The following is a 7,390-nucleotide window of genomic DNA, read 5'->3' on the forward strand; positions in this document are numbered from 1 at the left end:
TAAAAATATTCCATTACATGTAAAAGTCCTCAATTCAAACTCCTACTTAAATAAAAGTACAAAAGTATTATCAGCAAAATATATTTAAAGTATCAAAAGTACTCATTCTACAGAAAAAAATGCCCCTGGCACTGATATATTATTTTGTAAGACATCAGATTTGGTACTGATACAACAATGTGTAAGCAGCATTTTACAGTTGTAGCTGGTATATTGATATGGAGCTAGTTTTACCTACTTTATATACAGTTTAGTCCATGGGTTCACAACCTAGGGATCAGGCCTTTTCAAAGGGTCAAAGGATAAATCTGAGTGGTTGTGAGAGGATACATTGGGTAGTAAAGAAGAAAGTTGTGATAAACAAATTTGCATTAGTTTTTTTTGGACTTTTCTCTAATCTTTGTTTTGTTTTTTGGTGTTCGTGTGTGAAATGGTGGATAATTAAAATCTCTTTTGGCCTTAAATAGTTATTTCAGTGAAACCATCTGAGAAGTTTAGAGAAGAAATCAATCTTTTGGCAGAAACCTTACAAGGGGCCTGCTTATATGTGAGCCAAAAATATTTGGCGCCACTGGATTTATCTTTAACAGAAAATCTTTAATGTTAAATTTTAATCTGAAAAGTAATCAGCTATCAAATAAAGGTAGTGGAGTAAAAAGTACAATATGTGCCTCTGAAATTATGTGGAGTAAAGGTTTAAAGAGGCAGAAAATGGAAATACTCAAGTGAAGTACATGTACCTCAACATTGTACTAAAGTACAGTATTTGAGCAAATGTACTTCATTACTTTCAACCACTAGAAGGTTGTTACCAGTCTCCTGTACGCTAATTATGTAGCTAGCCAGAAGCCGCTTACCTTAGCTTAGCTTATGTTAGCATAAAGACTGGAAGCAGGGGGAAACAGCTAGCCTCGCTCTGTCCAATGGTAACAAACAAACAAAGTGACTGCACCCAGCCAAGAAATATGCTGTGTCTCAGTTCATGTTGTTCTGTACTTACACTTGCTATTCTGAGTGCATAAATTCTTTCACAATGACAATTAAGCCAAAATGCAGTGCATTATGAGTATCTTGATGGTGTACCCATAACGGTCAAAAAGTTGAGTGTGGAACACTGGACACTTATCACCCTTAATGGTCGCCATCTTGGCTACGTAGCAGAAAGGGAGGGACCACCAAACTTGTGAAAACGGCGCACGAGGAAGCTGCAGCGGCTGCGGTTGCTCCGGTGAACACCGCACTATACAAATGTACGTTATATGTGTAGTTTTTTTTCCCCATTAAGTACTACTGTTGTCAGATAGATGCCATCAGTATGTTTATTGGGTTCATTTAGCAGTCTGTAATGATTTGGTACTGCGAACGGTTGCAATTTGCAATTAAAAAGAAGAAGAAGAAGCAGTCAAATATTATGATCGCCATTTCCGGTAAGTGCACAACAGCCGTGCTTGATTTGAGACAATGCTACCTTGTTGAAATTCATGTACTACGTAAGTAAGTACGTTGTGTACACAATGTACTACATGGAAGTGTACTAACGGAAGTATCTGACTTGAGACACAGCAATAGTCTAGTACATGATGGACAGATGGATTTTGTTTTGTTTTTAAGTCAGGATAGCTGTTGACCCGTCTTCGCACATGTGCTAACTGACTTCTGACTCTAGTAGTAGTTAGCGTACAGATATGAGATTGGTATCGATCTTCTCATCTAACTCAGCAAGAAAGCGAATAAGCGTATTTCCCAAAATGTCAAACTATTCCTTTAACTTGATATAAATATAAATTGATATGGAATATATGGCCTCCCATTATGTCAAATGATTGTATGATATGGACTCTTAATGACAAAAAAAATCAGTAAACTTGGTTGAAAGCTGCTTGGAATATTGAATTGACTCATCCTGACACTCTGCAGTTCATCCCCCCTCACATATATATCAAAGTCCCACTCACTTACTTTTCCACCTACTTTTAGGAGTTGAGATCACAGGCCCTCTGATCCCCAACACACACCGGCGCGCACACACATGATGATTAGGGACTCACAAATCTCTGTCTTCTCTCCCTGACCCCACAAGTCTTTCCCCCTTGCCCCTGCTACAGCCCTTTGTAGAGCCTGTGTATTTATCAGAGGCTCCTCTCGGATCACTGGCTGCCAAACCGCTTCTCCTGACCAGGAGACGGGGGGCCGATTGATTTTCATGTTGGATGTGTTGCTCTTCGCTGTGGCAGCCCAAAAGCCCATATTGAGCCCTATCAGTTTTAATTGGCGTTCTCGCCTTTGAAATGTGTACAGTGATTAGACCTAGAGAGCCCACTGCTTAAGCCCCCTCCTTATCATCGCCTGCGGTGCCTTGCCACCGCACTGCACACTATTCACATGCATACACACGCACACAGAGTTGGCACATTGTATTCCACCAGCATGTCTAATAAAATGTTGACCTAAAAATATGTTTCTGGACACATTTAGACAAAAACAGGATCTTCATAAAAGACTTGGATGAATACATAATGAATACGCGCACCCACCTGTGCGCAGGCAGACGATGTGTGTCCCCACTAAGACTTAAACCCAGTTCTCTCTAATTAGTGTGAAGAGATGAGAGGGGAGAGCAGAACAGGTAGCAGCCTCTCCTCTACCGCCAAAGCCCCAGCAGACAAGCAGACACAAGAGCTGTCTTATCCCCCTCAGAAAAAGAGACCAGCCTGCTCTAAAACATTCAACACCAGCTTAAGGGTGATTCTGCGTGTCAGAAAACTTTCTGGTGATCACCCCAGACCTAGTTCCTTTTTTTTCCAAGAGACGTGGGTTTCATTTCTTCAAGTTTAAAGAGTGTTTGAGGGTATGAATGAGGATAAAGTTGTGATGAAAAATAGAACGCGAGGGATAAAGGAGTGATCTCGGAACATGAAAAGAGCGAGAGATTGAAAAAGTGAAAACGTTAATGACTTCGCCTAGTTTTAGGGGTTCTGTGATAGAAACCCGAATGAAAGATTCATACTGGAACTAATAAGATACTGGGACAATTTGCAGTCTTTGCAGGCTAACGCCAAAAACAGTATCAGATTGTACAAAGCGATAGAACTTATCAACACTGTGCAGTACACAATCCTAGTATGGCTGGCCCCCAATATACCACGTTGTCTATTTTACACAATGACCAAGGCTAAACCAGTCATAAAATATGATCAACAGAGATGTGTTGTGTCAGCCCTCCACTAAGGTTAAATAATGTGAATAGGCTTATAATAAAGCCCTAATGGAAGGGAACATGGCATCCCAGTGTTTCCCTGGACCAACTGAATGCTTATTAACTCTGTCTAATTATTGTCCAACAAGTCCATCATTATTTAGAGGGCTGCAGGGATGAAGTACGGGAAGAGTGGTGCTGGGCACAAACAAGATCTGGACCTAAATGCTTTTGCAGTGTGTGTGTGTGATAACACAGGTACTAATTGCAGTTGAAGCCTGCTAGTGTTGCGCGGCATGGGTAGAATGTGGGATGAAGCTGTAAGAGGCTGGGGAGAGAAAAAGAGAGATGCAGAGCCAAGCGAATGCCAGGGACATTAATGAGGGCCAGACGAGTTCTACTTCTCAATAACACTGCAGTGAGCATGAGAAGAGAGAGAGGGGGAATGAGAGGAACAGAAAAAAGAAAGAGGGACGGAGGGGTTTCATCACAGAAGAATGTTAAGACAACCATTGTGAACTTAGGCAAGCGAAGGTCTTTTTTTCTCGCATCCACACATCCATAGATGTGAAGATAGATGATGGATGCAAAAAATTTTCATGTCAACATGAAGACAAATTGCACACAGAAACACACATACAAACAGAAAGTATAATCTACTCCAACCAGATATATGCACAATTTGCCTTCATGTTTATGAATCAGTGCTAATATATGCATTAACATTTTATAGTCAGAGTTAATAATTAACAATTACTTCTGCTTTATATGCTCAAATACACAGTGTACATACACGCACCCATGTGCGTACTTACAGAGAAATATAAAGACAGCCACTGCTGCTCAATTTATATGTCACAAGAGGGAATGGGATTCATATGTTATCAGTGCATAAACATTAGAAACAAATGATATCAGTAAGAGGGGAAAAGAAAGTAAATTAAGCTTTCTTTGTTATCAAAACAGAATATAAATCACGAGTGTTTGCCTAATTGATTCCATTACATTCCCACCTGCCTGCCGACTCTCTCATCCATCCGTGTGTTGTTTATCTTCATTTTAAGCTAGATGGATGAAAAAGGTTGTTATTGGATGTGAAGCCCGCTGAATTTCGTCCTTTTTAGCAAGCACATCAATTGCCAAGTAGATGCGGCACATAATTATGAGGGAATATTTGTTCTTGGACAATAAACTCACAAAGAAGCAAACTCTTGATACAGAAGTTTTCTTGTTTGGGAGATACGAGATGGTGATATTCCATTGTTTTTAATAGCAAATAGGCCACATTACGCTTGAAGGTAATTTATGTGCAGCTTGATATTACTGGTTGTAAGTGAGCAAGTTCACTAACTCTTAATTGGGAAATAAATCACACTGTTGCCATAGCAACAAACCCTTAAAATTGCTAATGGAAAAATAAGAGCACACTGATAGTGTCTCAGCACTTTGAGGTGGTGTGTGTGTGTGTGTGTGTGTGTGTGTGTGTGTCTCCACTCATGCATGTTTTTTTTAACCCTCTCAAGCTCATTAAAATAGAGCTGTGTTAGCGTAGCTGTTGCTATGTACTGTACATGGCATTCCGTTTCATTCCATTAGGTCCTTGTTTTGTCCCTATTGCTCTTACACAAGGAGCTGCAGGCTTGCCCATTTAAACCCCTGACAAATGTTGAAACACCTGCACTGATTGGCTAGTAATCGGCAAGTGATTAAGAAAGCAAAACAAGAGGACATGCAGTCTCATAATAAAAAGTTCCACAATGATATTAATTAATATCACTAGGTGTCACATCCTACCCCTGCATTTCTTCCACTTGGTCCATGTTTGTTATTCCTCTCCTTTATCTCCTATTCATTATTATTATTTACCCCCTTTCTCACTCTCCCCTTTAATTCATTTCTACTCTTCCCCTCTGTTCTTCTCCTGGGCCCTGTCCTCTTCTCTCCAGTCTTCTTCAGCTCATGAAATGGATGGAGGCAGGAAGGGCATTAGCGTAGATGAATGGATAGACTGGCCTAACACAATCTGGCCCACTTCAGTAGACAGTTTAATATGGACTCACCCACAGTGCGGTTACCCCGCCAGGGCACTGCACTAAATCTCACTTTGACTTGCTGCGATGATACAGATTTGACAGATCAAAACTGTGTGTGTGTATGTGTGTGTGTCTTGGTATGTGTGCATTCCTGTGTTTGTATAGGCATGATGGATACGACAGTCGATCGGCAGACGGGTGAGCTGTGAGAGGCAGAAGTGATAATTATAGTATTTATCTGGGTTAGGTGTCATGGCTGCCTATGCTGCATTATGAACAGATAAAAGACTGAAATGTCTTTCAATGCATTCCATCAATTCAGCACCTGCACCTCACTTTTTGAAGGGAGCAGACCATACAGGAAAGAGATGAAGTGTGTGATTTAAATGAATGTCTTTGAATGCAGAAAGTAGACTGTTGTGGCCTTATGGTGGTTATAGGATTTCATTTCACTGGAGTATAGCTCTATGTGGAGAATACAGTAGGCTAGTATAAATTGACAGGAAATCAACCCAGATGAAAACAGAATTGATTCGGCTTTGAAAAAAGATCAGGGCTGGTATGTATTAAGAAAAATAATATAAAGTATTAAGTATAAAGTAAAATGTTGGTCTTAAGTGTGCTTTATTTTAAGAATGACAAACTTACAACAAACTTAAAACAACTTATGTTCAACTCCTTTCAACACTTTTACTAATAATAATACTTCAAATTCTCTCAACCCTTACACTTAAATTAACACTTCATTCATTGCTTACACTTAAACAGAAACTTCTTTCAGCTGCCATTTCAACTTCTTTCACTTATTGTATTTACTTCAACTTCTTTCGATATTTTAAGTATTTCAAATGTTTCAATTGCAAATTTTCAGCTGCGAGCACACTTGAATTTTCCTCAGAAAATGGTGTCTTTTCTAGTTTTGCCCTTATTCTTAGAATTTACAAGTACCATGCATAGACGTGCCTAAAGGTTAAGATTTGGTCTCAAATCCCAAATTATTTAGGAGAGGTCTCTGCAGTTAGTAAGATCTGGATTAGGAATAGGGTAGATATCTGCAGATGGCTGCGTTATGCACATAGGCAGAGGACACACTTTTTAACAGAGAAAGATATTTTGGAAATGTATCATAATCAGTTGATGAAAGATAGAAGGTCTGTCCTGATACCAACAAAACACGAGACAGTAATTCAGTTAACTGTTACACTGTAAAAATGTAGAAGTTGAGAAAACTCAAAGAAATAAGGCGACAAGCTTCTTTTGCGTTTACTCAACATTAGGCTAGGCTTAAACTCAGTTTAAGAAGTTATACTGTTTAATAAATGTTAGGTTTATCAAACTTAAAATGAGTTCTGTCAACAGATGTTTAGATAACTTGAACGCTTAAAGGAGACAAGCTTAAAACATTAAGTTGAGTCAACAACTGTTTAGTTATATTGTCAAAAATTTTAAGATTTGATTTATAGTATTTATTTGTCACTGGTAATGCAGTTCCAGGTTTGATTCTCCCATGCATCACACTGCCTAATCACTACAACATCTACTATAGTGCTAACAGGCACAGTCAAACATGGATCAGTAAATCATGGATTGAAATGTTCAACTGGAATGTAAAGAGAGTAGGGAGCGGTTGAATTGAACACTTCATCATTGTTTGCTTTGTTTTAATTCTAATCAGAGAGAAGACCATATAACTTATGACACATGTATAAAAACACAGGCCACACACACAAGCCTCCTTCATAACTTCCCCCAAATTAGTAGAAGAAAGCCTTTCTGGATAAATTTACATCAAATACAATGAATGCTGGGAAGTGTGTTAATAAGCTAAAAGGGTTAAACAACCATTATCAATTGTGCAATCAAATTTTTTATTATGTCAGCTGGACTATTAAATACAAGAATTGTGTGAGTTTAAAAGAGCAAAAATTACAAAGGAAAGGGTCGAAAACATGCCAGTAAGCTTTTTGTGGAAATGTTTAAATTTTAGTTCAACTGCTGCATTCTCAGTTTTGGGAAAACAGAAATAGAAATAATTTAACATGTATTTGATGAACATACAACCTTTTATAGGGCCTCCATATAAGACTTGTCATAGTAGGAAAAGCACAGGTGTTACTAATAACATTAGCAATGGCTCCGCTCTGTGTCCCCATGTTTTTTT

Source organism: Siniperca chuatsi, linkage group LG3, assembly GCF_020085105.1.
Source record: "Siniperca chuatsi isolate FFG_IHB_CAS linkage group LG3, ASM2008510v1, whole genome shotgun sequence".
NCBI classification, from domain to species: Eukaryota; Metazoa; Chordata; class Actinopteri; order Centrarchiformes; family Sinipercidae; genus Siniperca; species Siniperca chuatsi.